The following is a 14,503-nucleotide window of genomic DNA, read 5'->3' on the forward strand; positions in this document are numbered from 1 at the left end:
GACGAAAGCTGGTTCTGCCTCGGTTCTGGGGTTGGCCATGTGTCGGCTAGAAGGAGGCCAATTGAGGACGTCGACCAACCTGTCTGCATGTTAGACGCACTGACCTATACCTGCAGTTATGGTCTCCCATGCCTATCCCACGCATACTGACTGCAAATTTGTACGTGAGTCTGGTGATTCGATCTGTTGTGCTGCTAGTCATAAATAGCAATCCAGAGGGTGTTTTAGAACATACCGCTGTTGTAACCTAATTTGCTCTACAGATTGTCGATGTTACCTTGCCCTGATCGTTCACCAGATTTGCCTCCAATCGAGCACATATGCGAAATCATCGGACGACAACTGCATCGTCATCCACACTGTGGTTTACCGTTAGAATTCCGACCCAGTGCAGCGCGCATCGCACTCCATCCGGCACCTGTTCAACACTATGCAAGCATGTTTGCGTGCTCCTAATCAATATTCTAGCCGTTAGGCCCGTTTTTAATCTAACAGTATTTCACATTTGAAACGGCATATCTCATACTTACATTAATCTGTTATCTTGCTGTATTAATCACTTAAATATGTTACCTAATCAAATGTATTTCAGCTTTCGCATATCTACATTAATTAGTTTTTGGTAATAAGTTGTTTCCGTCAGTGTGTACATAAACTGTGTGATGAAAAGGATCCGGACACGCCCAAAAACATACTTTTTCACGTTAGGTGCATGGTACTGTCACCTACTGCCAGGTAGTCCATATCAGCGACCTCAGTTGTCATTAGACATCGTGAGGGACCAGAATGGGGCACTCCGCGGAACTCACGGACTTTGAACGTGATCAGGTGATTGGGTGTCACTTGAGTCATACGTCTGTACGCGAGACTTCCACACTCCTAAAAATCTCTAGGTCCACTGTTTCCGATGTGATAGTGAAGTGGATACGTGAAGGGACACGTACAGCACAAAAGCATACAGGACGACCTCGTCTGTTGACTGACAGAGACCACCGACAACTGAAGAGGGTCGTAATGTGTAACAGGCAGACATTTATCCAGACCATCACACAGGAATTCCAAACTGCATCAGGGTCCACTGCAAGTACTATGACATTTAGGCGGGAGGTGAGAAAACCTGGATTTCATGGTAGAGGAGCTACTCATAAGCCACACATCACGCCGATATATGCAAACGACTCCTTGCTTGGTGTAAGAAGCATAAACATTGGACGATTGAAAAGTGGAAAAACGTTGTGCGGAGTGACGAATCACAGTACAGAATGTGGCGATCCGATGGCGGGGTGTGGGTATGACGAATGCCCGGTGAACGTCATATACCAGCGTGAGCAGTACCAACAGTAAAATTCGGAGGCGGTGGTGTTATGGTGTGGTCGTGTTTTTCATGGAGCGTGGCGCTATCACAGCACAGGCCTACGCTGATGTTTTAAGCACCTTCTTGCTTCCCACTGTTGAAGAGCAATTCGGGGATGGCGATTGCATCTTTCAACGCGACCGAGCACCTGTTCATAATGCTCGGCCTGTTGCGGAGTGGTTACACGACTAACATGCCTGTAACGGACTGGCTTGCACAGAGTCCTGACCTGAATCCCATTGAACAACACCTTTGGGATGTTTTGGAACGCCGACTTCGTGCCAGGCCTCACCGACCGACATCGATACCTCTCCTTAGTGCACTCTCTGTGAAGAATGGTCTGCCATTCGCCAAGAAACCTTCCAGCACCTGATTGAACGTATGCCTGCGAGAGTGGAAGCTGTCATCAAGGCTAATGGTGGGCTAACACCATATTGAATTACAGCATTACCGATGGAAGGCGCCACGAACTTGTTAAGTCATTTTCAGCCAGATGTCCGGAAACTTTTTATCACATAGTGTAGGAGGAAGCATGTACTGATAGAACTCAGAATTTTAACAGTAAACAACAGCGTGAATCACGGTACCTCTATTGCCGCATTTTCTAAATGAACCTGCATCGAAACACGCTGATACTCTTTGGATATTTTCTGCTCCACAACCAGTCCAAGTGGGAGAGCCCCAGGATAGCGAGAAATATTCACGTATAGGTGGACGAATATTTTGTAAGCTACTAGTTTGTGGGTGGACTACACTTCGTGAGGATGCTTCCAATAAATCACTGAGTCGCATACCGAATATTTAAATAAGACAGAGGCATTTCTGCGGAAATCGTCGAAGCACTGTACGCAACGGACTCTGAACCAACTGACTGTCAGGAAATTAAAGCGGTTAACCAGCTAAAGAATCAATAAAAGAAATTCACAAGCACGAATATTAACTGTCATCAGTACTAAAGTTAGAACTTAAATTACTTTGATAGTGATATTCTTTGTTCTGTTAAGGTCACTCAAGACGTTCTATTTTAATGGCCGATATCAGGAGCTACTCCATCTTAAGACTAGATATCTCGTTACGAGTGTATCGATGTGTTAGCCTCGTAACGATATATCTGATCTGGAAACGAAGTAACACTCGAAACTGGCCCTGAAAACAGAAAATTTTGTAGTGACTTGAAGAAGCAATGCGTATAAGAATTTTAGAAAATTACGGTTTTGTTCTCCATAAAACCAGGGAAGTAAATTTGCAATGATAAAATTACGTTGGTGGAGAAAGAAAAAGCAATGATATCTTCGTTGAATAATAGCTGTATGAAATGCATATGATACGGAAGTTCATGGTGTGCTGTAAATTAGGCGAAGGGTATTAATTTGATAATAAGTTAGTTATACAGAATTTCACATATGCCACATGACATTATCAGTTATTTATGTCGGTAGTTTTATATCTGTTGTGCGTACTACAGAGACTTACAGTTCGAAGTGGACGAAAACTAGAAAAACAGAGGATGCAAGGTATTTCGGCGTGACTAATGAAGAATGTTGCTAAACTTTCATCATTTGTTGCAGATGGACTTCTGAAATGAAGGTCATGCGTGAGAATTCCTGGTGAATCATGCTACTGTTTTCAAACAATTACATCTGCCTAATAATTAATTTAACAATTACATCTGACGAATAATTAATTTAAGTCCCATGAGAGTGCAGTATTGAGAAGAATTTCATTCGATAGATGGTGACGTGTCACCAGATAAGAAGAATCTGATTTCAGGAACAAAATGCTGTTGGCCAGTGTAATGGGCGAGTCTACTCTTGGTTGGACGAAATTCGCTCGCCAAGAAATCGCGTCAGTGTGGGGTCGCCTAATGTAACTGCGCATGTGCGTTTGTTGTGCAGCTTTAGGATAATTCTTGGATTCCTAATTTTACTGCTTATTTCCAGTCCCCACACCGCTGACAGGAAGTGAAATACTAAACTTTAGCTTTCCATTCCCGTTCGCTCTGTGCTCTGACCTAAACCAGGCTTGCGTGCAGATGCACGCTTGTACACTTCTCCGTGTCGCAGTCGTGTCATGTCTTGAGGATAGTCCCAGCGCGAGAAAAGCCAATGGAGCCGCTCACTTTACGTGAAACGAGGGCGTGCAACGTATTGATTGCATAAAATGAGAATAGTGAACTAATTACCTTTATTTTCGAACTCAGGTGGTACCAGAAATTCAAACTACGGCCGTCGCAGACGTCAAAGAACTGCGTCGATGGACATCTCCTGAGAAATTAGAACAAACAGTAAATTTAGGGTTTTCTTTACGCATAAATAAAGAATCAAGTAAGTTGATATTACATTAATATAAAATTAAATGCTTTTGTTGAGTATTTACTATTAAAAACAGTCTTGATCACGATTTATTTATCAAGGTGACCGGTTTCGACCACTACTGTGGTCATCTTCAGACGTACAAGTTGTATACAAAACTCTAATTAGAGGGCTACATACATTAAAGAAAATACATAAAGTTGTAAAGCTATGAAACCTTGAGTTACCATTGAGTAGGAACCTCTTTCTGTTGGAGAATCACTACTGGAGAAACCAGTGCACGTCTTACTATATATAACGGAGGCTCTGCCCACTTCTGACTGCATGATGTCATTACTAACCAATGAGTTATAAGTCGAATTACAATTTAAAATTTCTTAGTTAAAAGAACATTGTCAAGATTTAGAAAGAAATACACACTAAACTTAGCTTATTAAACAGCTAATGTCAATTAAGAAGCGTTAAAAATATTTAAATATATATTTTTGAACGGCATTGATATTCCTCAAGTTATATGCCAGTCTTATAAGCAAATAAAAATGATAGAATTTAAAATTATAAAATTATGGGCCATAGTGTCAAAAATATTTTATCTTTACATTGTAATTGTATTTTACCAAACATTATTTTATGATTGACTATCTGTTTTAGAATTTTTGCTTATACGCTTTTAGACTGCATATTGCTAATTCACATCCTTTTACTTTTGACACTATGGCTCATAATTTTATAATTTTAAATTCTTTCATTTTTATTTGCTTATAAGACTGGCATATAACTTGAGGAATAGCAATGCCTTTAAAAAATTGGCACATGTAATCTACATATCAACTTCATAGATAATATTTCATGTATACGGGCAACTACTTCGTTTCGTATTTGTGCAGCATGTTGTACACATGTCAGCTACAGATTATTGTAGCTTACTCTATAAAAATCGTTTCAATAAAGACATGTTGCTGCTCAATAATACATCGTCTGACGCGACAGTCTTCGCCATTCCACTTCGCAACAACTTCGGTGGAAAAGCCTGCTGCCTCATATTTGCAACGGCGTCCAACTTCACCATGGCAACCAGTGGTTCCAAATGGTTCACTGACAGGCCTTGAGAGGGCAACCCATGTACTGCCAAACCGAAGTTCATTTTCCTACATATTTAAATATTTTTTAACGCTTCTTAATTGACATTAGCTGTTTAATAAGCTAAGTTTAGTGTGTATTTATTTCTAAATCTTGACAATGTTCTTTTAACTAAGAAATTTTAAATTGTAATTCGACTTATAACTCATTGGTTAGTAATGACATCATGCAGTCAGAAGTGGGCAGAGCCTCCGTTATATATAGTAAGACGTGCACTGGTTTCTCCAGTAGTGATTCTCCAACAGAAAGAGGTTCCTACTCAATGGTAACTCAACGTTTCATAGCTTTATAACTTTATGTATGTTCTTTAATGTATGTAGTCCTCTAATTAGAGTTTTGTATACAACTTGTAGGTCTGAAGATGACCACAGTAGTGGTCGAAACCGGTCACCTTGATAAATAAATCGTGATCAAGACTGTTTTTAATAGTAAATATTTATAAGACATTGATCACTGCTGTTCCCGTAATGCATTCAAAAGTAACTGCTTTTGTTGAGATTATCTTACAGCAAAACTAATTAGAACAAGATTATCTTTATTTACTTTTTAATTTTAATTAATCATTAATCTATTCCACTATAGTGAAATACGTCATCTCTAGCTTTCTAGCTGTCGAATTATTACGTTTCATGTTAAACTTTTCAAAGGGAACTAGAATAATGAAATGATTTCTTTCAGGTGTTGAAAAAAGACAAATTAAAGAATGACGTATGCACTTTGTAAAAGTGCAGAAATTTGTACTGAAGGAATGTATAACTATTGTTCGGAATTCAGGCGATCATAATTCAAGAAACAATGGCGATAAAAAACAAGATACTTCAATTAGCAGCAAAAGACCTTAAGTTGAAAACCAACACATAGAATTACGAAACACTGAAGAGGAAGGTGAAGAATTAGTCAATAGTCAGCCAGCTGATATGGAAATAGAATAAAATATAGAGGAAAGTAAATTACAAATTTTGAAACGCAAGCATTTAGTTGTATTGTATTGTATTGTATTGTATTGAATCGTATGTTAACCGGGGTCCTAGAAACGAGTGGAGAGGCTCCGTCCCCCGCCGCAGCCGCAGTGGTCCACAACCCCACGACTACTACCGAAGTCCACTTCACCACTCCGCCGCCCCACACCGAACCCAGGGTTATTGTGCGGTTCGGTCCCCGGTGGACCCCCCAGGGGAACGTCTCGCTCCAGACGAGTGTAACCCCTATGTTTGCGTGGTAGAGTAATGGTGGTGTACGCGTACGTGGAGAGCTGGTTTGCGCAGCAATCGCCGACATAGTGTAACTGAAGCGGAATAAGGGGAACCAGCGTGCATTCGCCGAGGCAGATGGCAAACCGCCCCAAAACCATCCACAGACTGGCCGGTTCACCGGACCTCGACACAAATTCGCCGGCTGGATTCGTGCCGGGGAACCGGCGCTCCTTCCCGCCCGGAAAGCCGTGCGTTAGACCGCACGGCCAACCGGGCAGGCAAGCATTTAGTTACTTACACTATTCAATCGATTTAACTAACTAAATTATTGAATTTATAATTTCAGATAGACCAACGAATATAGTCAGTCTGAAGACTGTATTTACCACAGGGCTTTATATAAAGACAACTTTTATAGAAAAATTTCAAATAGTGAAAAAGAAAAAAATTGGGCTCAAAAAATTAAAAATATTCGAATTAATTTGTCTGAAATGGCCAAATACCACGTTGTTTCAATATGCGCTCAGCTACATTAAATCGTCTCTATCTGCAAATTACACTGCAGAAATGAAATTATGAATGTTTGAAGATATCATATGCTACTGAATCCAGAAGATCCAAAGGGACATTTTTTAATATCCTGTATCCTGCGTGGTATGCAGCCATTTTGGAACACAACTGAAGAGACGTGAAAAATGTATGAATGTGTTATAAACAATCTTAAATTTTTTTGCTGGTACTGTGTGTAGAAGATTAAAAATTGTTTATCTCATATGTATAAAAATGACATTCTCATGTAATTTTAAAAGGTGAATGGGAACAGTTTTTAATATTGTAAAGTAATGAAAGCAATCAATTTCATTTTCTCGTCTGAAATGTGTATAAATTTACTTAAGAAATTCTACAGAGAGGAAAGACAAAATAATATGGGTAATTTATATAGAGAGATTGTTTTACTTTAAATTGCGGATTGTGATGAGGTAATTAATAAGTTTTCAAAGGACGAAGCAAGAAAAAAGTTTCTCTTTATATATACAGGCTGTTCCTTTTAATTGAAGACATTGAAATATCTCGAAAACTACTCAGCGGATCAAAAATTGGTTTCGGAGGGGGACATCCAACTACGTCACACTCGACCTGTCACACTACCCCGTAAGCGAGTGGCGGGGGCTAACTTTTAAATCTTCAATTGGAATCCCCGGCTTTTTATTGTAGATTAAGATTCTATGGGAAAATCGACAATCGTTTTGTCTGAAGCATTTGCTTAGTTTCGCCACAGATGGCGCTGTAATCGGAGGAATAGAAATGGATTCACATTCGGTGCAAGAGTTGTTCCCTTAGCTCAGTGAGAGGAGGCATGACGTGGGGAACGGTTACTCAGAGACGTTCACACGTCGCGTCATGGGTTGCCGCTCTCTTTTGCACGTTCCGGCCTCTCTCCGAATAGCATGACAGGCGTCGTGAGTACGTTGTTGAAGTATTTACACATCAGGAACTGGTTCAGCATACACAACGCTTTTCAGGTGCCCACAGAATAAAAAGCCGGGGGGTTCTGGTCTGGTGATGTAGGAGGCCATGCTACAGGGCCTTCGCATCCAACTCAACGTCCAGGGAAAACGTTGTTGAGGCACTGGCGAACTGTAATGCGTTGTGGAATAATAACGGTCCAAGTACGGGTCGCCAAGAACCCCTGCCCACATACTGATGCTGAACCGAGGCTGATGAGACGCCTCAACCATTCTCCCGAGAATTGTCTGCAGTCCACAGATGGCGATTATGCAGAATGATGATCCAAGTTCTTGTAAAGGTTGTCTCATCGCTAAAGATGACCGATGGCAGAAATCTCATAATTATGACGCTCTGGCGCAGCAACCATAGACAAAATCTTTCCTGTAGAGAGTAATTTGGTGCCGATAATCCTTGCACTCATTGTAGGTTGTGACGCAGGATAACCGTGTTTCAGTTGACACCATGTTGGCGGGCCACTTGCCTGGAGCTTATACTATAGTTCGTCCCAGTATCCAGTAGTAGCCGGTCCTCCAAATCTGGTGTACGCACAGGCTGCCTCCTCCCTGAACTTTCGACTGTCCGAAAGGACCCATGTCAAACAAACACGCAAAATGGACTTTAAATGTTGTGTGATGTGGTTGGTGTCTGTGGGGGTACTTGTTTTGGTATAGCTATGTTGCCTCTCGACCGTTTCCATTTGATTGGCCGTACACAGACACCATCTCGGCTTGTTCGCGGTGTGAATACCGGGCCATTCTGCTGCTTGCAGTACGCTAAGTCGATCACATAGCCTTCAACACACGAAGATCACACTGCGCGTCGCCGGAGGAATTTTCGTTCGTTAGCGCCATCTACTGTGACAACGATGCATTTATGGGCACATGTTTACAGGACCTTTTGTCCTCCAGTTCTAGTTAGAAATCTGCCCGTTCAGTTTGTCCCTTTTATTACTGTTCACCTGCATATAGATATACTATATAAAGGATAAATATAGTTAATAAAAATCTCGAAAATTTCTTGACCGATTTTCTTCGTATTTTTACGTAATACTCTAGTAAAAATTTGGGTGGATAGATACACAGATATGTGTATAATAGGAAAAAACCGTTAGCAAAAATCTCTGAAATTTCTTGACAGACTTATGCGATGATGATGACATAATCCAAAGCTGTTCTGCACCAGTGCTCTAGGGGTGGGGTCCTCGATTAGTAATCAAAACCTCCTCGGCCCCGGATTCGAATCCTTCACTGCTTAAATTTTGAACAAAAATGATCAGCAATACGGCTGGAGACTTACTGCATATGTAGTCATTCCCATTCTGCCAACGGCCTTGTCAAAGAGGACGGAGCAGCGGACAGAGGTTCAGGGCTCTAACTGGCCCTTAGGGTCAGAAACTGCTCCTAAAAGCAGAAGAATCCGCAATGATCAATGGCCTGAAGATGTCGAAGGCGATGGAAATCGCTGCATTTAAGACGTACTGTGTATATACAGGACAAGTGGCGTATAGCTGAAAAAATGTCATGGTGATCTCTCCACTGGCAAAAGTTTCCGGACTCTACTCCCATTCGGACCGCTAGGAGGGGACTGCCAAGGAGGAGGTGACTATGAGAAAATGAGTGAATAATCAGCGAAAGGATAACATTCTACGAGTCGGGGCGTAGAATGCGACAGGGAAGCTAGAAAATCAGAAAAGAAAAATGCTAAGCCTCAATCTAGATATATTACGTGTCAGTGAAGTGAAATGGGAGAAGATAAGGATTTCTGGTCAGATGAGTATAGGGTAATATCAACAGCAGTAGATAATGGTATAACGGGAGTAGCACTCGTTATAAATAGAAAGGTGGGCCGGAGAGTGAGTTACTGTGAAAAGTTTAGTGAGAGGGCTGCTCTATTCAGAATCGATTGCAAACCAACACCGACAACGATATTTCAGGTGCACATGCCGACGTCGCAGCCCGAAGATGAAAAGACAAAGAACTTTTATGGGGTTGATGGACGGCTAGTTCCGTAACGGGGGATGAAAACGTAATAATTGGGGATTGGAATGCTGTTTTAGGGGTGGGAGTAGCAGAAAGGGTTACGGGGGAATATGGGCTTGTGAGGGGAGGAGAAAGACTAATTGAGTTTTGCTATAAATTTCAGCTAGTAATAGCGAATACTCTGTTCAAGAATCACAAGAGGAGGAGGAGGTATACTTGGAAAAGGCCGGGAGATACACAAAGATTTTAGTTAGATTACATCATGGTCTGCCAGAAACTCCGAAATCAGGTACTGGATTGTAAGGCGTACCCAGGAGCAGGTGCAGACTAAGATCAAAATTTAGTAGTGATGAAGAATTGGTTCGAGTTTGAGAAGCTAGTCAGAAAGAATCAGAGCGCAAAGAAGTGGGATACAGAAGTACTAAGGAAAGAGGAGATACGCTTGAATTTCTGTGAGGCTATAAATACTACTATAAGGAATAGCTCAGTAGACAGTTCAGTTAAAGAGGAGTTGACATCTATGAAAAGGGTAAGCACAGAAGTTGGAAAGAAAACACAGGTACAAAGCAGTTCGCTGAGGAGCATTGTGGCTGACGGATGAAATATTTCAGTTGATCGATCAAAGAAAGAAGTACACAAATGTTCAGAAAAATTCAGGCATACAGAAATACAAGTCACTTAAGAATGAACTAAACAGGGACTACAGGGAAGCTAAGGTGAAATGGCTGCAGAAAAATGTCAAAAAATCGAATAAGAAATGATGCTCGGAAGGACTAATTCAGCGAACAGAAAAAGTCAAAAGAACCTTCGGTGAAATTAAAAGCAAGGTTGGTAACTTTCAGAGTGCGATGAGAATTCCACTGTTAAATGCAGAGGAAAGAGTACAGTGAAGGCCTTTGTGAGAGAGAGGAGTTGTCCGATGATGTGGTACAAGAAGAAACAGAAGTGGGTACAGAACAAATAGGGGATCCAGTATTAGAATCAGAATTTAAAAGACATTTGGATGACTTAAGATCAAATAATGCTAAGGAATTTCTAAAATCATGGGGAAGTGGCAATAAAGCGAGTATTCATGTTGATGTGCAGAATGTATGAGACTGGCGATATACCATTTGACTTTCGGAAAAATATCATTCATACAGTTTCGAAGACTACGAGGGCAGGCAACTGCGAGAATCATCGCACTGTCAGCTTAACAGCGCACGCAACCAAGTTTCTGACAAGTATAATACACAGAAGAACGGAAAACAAAATTCAGGATCTGTTAGACGACGACCAGTTTGGCTTTGGAAAAAGTAGAGGCACCAAAGAGGCAGGTCTGATGTGGATGATATTGGAAGCAAGGCTAAGGAAAATTCAAGACACATTCATAGGATCTATCGATCTGGGCGAAGCGTTCGACAGTGACAAATGGTGCACGATGTGCGAAATTTTGAGGAAGAAGGGGTAAGTTATAAGGAAGGCCTTTAATACACAATACGTACAAGAGCCAAGAGGGAACAATTAGACTAGGAGTGTATGAAGGAAGTGGTCAGATAAAAAAGGGTGTAAGACTGGGATGTGGCGTTCCGCTCCGATTGTTCAATCTACACACCGAAGAAGAAATGACGGAAATAAAAGAGAGGTTCAAGACCGTAATTAAAATTCAGGATGAACTCATATCAGTGACATGATTCGGTTGCTATCCTCAGTGAAAGTGGAGAAGAATTGCAGGAGCTACTGAATGGAACGAACAGTCTAATCGTTACACAATATAGCCTGAGAATAAATCGAACAAATGCGAAAGTAATGAGAAGTAACAGAAATGAGAACAGCGAGAAACTTAACATCAGGATTAGTGATCACGAAGTAGATGAAGTTAAGGAATTCTGTTATCTAGGCAGCAAAATAACATACGACGAACGGAGCAAGGAGTACATAAAAAGAATACCGGCCCTAGCCAGAAGGGTGTTCCTGGCCAAGAGAAGTCTACTAGAACCAAACAGAAGCCTTAATTTGAGGAAGAAATTTCTGAGAATATACATTCGGAGCACAGCATTGTATCTCAGCGAAATATTGACAATGGGGAAACCGGAAAAGAAGAGAATCGAAGCATTTGAGATGTGGTGCTACAGAAGACTGTTGAAAATTACGTGGACTGATGAGGTAAGGAATGAGGTTCTGCGCAGAATGGACGAGGAAAACACTGATGAGAAGGAGGGACAGGGTGGTAGGACATGTGGTAAGACATCAGGGAATAATTTCTAGAGCCAATTGTAGAGGGTCAAAACTGTAGGAAAGTAGAGATCGGAATACATTCAGCATATAATGAAGGGCGTAGGTTGCAAGTGCCATTCTGAGATGTAGAATAGGCTGACAACACAGGAGAGGAATTCTTGGCGGACAGCATCAAACCAGCCAGAAGACTGAAGGCTCAAGGGAAAAAGAAAAGAGAAATCCAAAGCTGTCCAAAGCTGTCATGGTGCCTCTGATAAGTACGACAGGTGCGACCGACACTAAAGCCCAGATGAATGTCCCCCCATAAAATGACAGTGTGAGCACCGGTTTGCGTCCGTACTACGGTGTTCACATTTGGAGCAGCAGATCGCTTGGATGAGGACGCATCAAGACACGACCCTCGACCTGGCGTAACAAGAAACGTGATTCATCCGACCTGGCCACACGTTTCCAGTGACCCACGCTCCAGTCTCGAGAATCCCGTGCCCACCGCAATCGTAGGTGTTGACGTCGTTGGGTCGAAATGCGATCACGTAGATGATGTTTGGTTTGTGGGGCGCTCAACTGCGCGCCCATCAGCGCCCAGAGAGTGCATATTCACCAGTGTGCGCAGAATAGTGTCATGCGAAACAGCACTGTCAGATCTACCACGGATCTACGTCTACATACGTATTCCGCAAGCCACACGGTGCATGGTAGAGGGCACATTGCGCCACTAGTTCCTTTCCTGTTCCCTTCACAAACGGAGCGAGGGAAAATGTCTATATTCCATCGTACAAGCCCTAATTTCTCTTGTGTTTGTGCGGCTTATCCGAAATATAAACGTTGACGGCAGCAGAGCCATTCTGCTGTCTGCTGGTTCTCTATATTTTCTCGATAGTGCTCTGCGAAATGAACGCCTTCTTCTCTTCAGGGACTCTGGTTTGACTTTACGAAGCATCTCTATAAGACTGGCGTGTAGGTCGAGCCTACCAACATTAAATTTATCAGTACGCCTCTGACTTAATCCGACCTGACGGGGATTCCAGACACTGGAGGAGTGCTCACTGACTGGTCACACTACCGTTCCTAGTGTTCTCCTTTGTAGATGACCAACACTTTCCCAGAATTCTCCTACTGAACCCAAGTCCACCATTCGCCTCTTCTGCTACGGACGTTACGCGCTCATTCTTTGCAACGTTACGCCCAGATATTTAACCGACGTGTCTGTGTCAAGCAGGACGCTACTGACGCTGTATTCGAACATTGGACAGCATTATTTTTTAACTCGTCTGCTTTAGCTTACTTTTTTCTACATTTAGAGCAGACCAAAAAGAACTGCGTCTGAGTCATCCTGTATCCTGTTGCAGTTACTCAACAATATGTCCCCGTACCCCACAGCGTCATCAGCAGATTGCTGCCTGCCTAACCATTACAACGTTTATGTGCAGAGAGAAATATCTCGGATGTAATTTTGTCGCAGGAACAAGCAAGTTTCCGAAAGGGAAAATCATGCGTAGATGATGTCTTTTCACTGAAACGGATAATTCGAAAGATACGAGAATTTCATCTGGAAACATCCTAGCATTTGTGAATTGCGAAAAAGCATTTGACAGAATTCATGGAGTCAATGGGAAATGATGGAAAAACAGGAATCTCTGAACATCTGATCCACGTCGCAAGAACGCCATAATGCGAACACCGAATTACAATCACCGCGGGTAAAGAGATAACACCTGAAACATAAAGAAGTCAAGGAGTAAAAGAAAAGTGTAGCTTGTCACCAACATTACTCTATATCTATGTAGGTGACATGATCAGAGAATGAAAAGTAGATACAACACAATCAGGCATAAATATTGGGAGGAACAAAAATATTAACACGATGTTACTCGCGGATGATCAAGTTATCATACAAGACTGCGAAGATAAATTACATAAACTAAATGGGATAACTGCAATCTGACAATTTCTATAAATAAAATTAAAACCATGACCTTTTTAGGTATTCACCCAGTACGAACAAAAATAGTTCACAGTCTCAATAACAAACCGACAGAACCGGCAGCTCATTTCAAATGTTGAAGATGTGACTTGTAATTTGAACAGGATGTGTGTATACAAAGAAAAATAGTACTTAATAGTATATATGTGGTGCAATAAGAAGAACACTTAAAGGTAAAATAAGAAGAAGGACACAACTAAAATTTTATAAAGTCGTGACAATTCCTATTTCATTATATGATCAGAATGTTGGACGCTGAGAAAGAAAGATCTACGGCAACCAGAAGCATCAGAAATGAAATTTAAGATATGTGTAAGGCTGCTCTAGAGAAGAAAAAATTAGAAATGAACTAATAAGGGAAGAATGAGGAATCCAACCAAGAACGACAAAGGGAATCCAATGCAAAGAAAACTGGAGAGAATATGTACTTCTTGTGTACCACAAAGACTTCCTAAACTAGCAGTGGATTGTAAACTATGGGGCAAGAGAATTGTGTGGAGACCGTGGATCATGTATGAGACCGCAACAGGCCCCAGGCCTAAGCCTGGAGTGGAAGAAGAAGAAGAAGAAGAAGAGGAAGAATATCGTCGCTAGAATAGTTTCTTTCCTATTCGTCCTTGCTCTACTTGTACACGGTATAAACAATAATTGTTTACAACGTACTATTGTCGTACAGAGGAAGTCGAGAGGAAGAATTTTGTACAGGACACTTGTGGTCTACCAAGTCCGGAAACCACCACAAACTGGTCTACAAAATCCACTTAAGCTACAGCGCATGTACAGCGCGCGAGATTTTCAACATTCTCTAACTCTCT

At 41.6% G+C, this 14,503-nt stretch overlaps 1 protein-coding gene across 1 annotated transcript in view; it reads right to left on the reverse strand.

Moving 5' to 3' along the window:
• LOC124544975 (PI-PLC X domain-containing protein 1-like) overlaps positions 1–14,503 on the reverse strand; it is a 411,814-nt gene that overhangs the window by 253,813 nt on the left and 143,498 nt on the right. The window contains exon 2 of the mRNA XM_047123723.1: positions 3,537–3,618. The gene's annotated coding sequence lies outside the window, so the exon portion shown is untranslated. The remainder of the gene's footprint in view (positions 1–3,536; positions 3,619–14,503) is intronic.

The sequence above is a fragment of the Schistocerca americana genome, chromosome 8 (assembly GCF_021461395.2).
Source record: "Schistocerca americana isolate TAMUIC-IGC-003095 chromosome 8, iqSchAmer2.1, whole genome shotgun sequence".
NCBI classification, from domain to species: domain Eukaryota; kingdom Metazoa; phylum Arthropoda; class Insecta; order Orthoptera; family Acrididae; genus Schistocerca; species Schistocerca americana.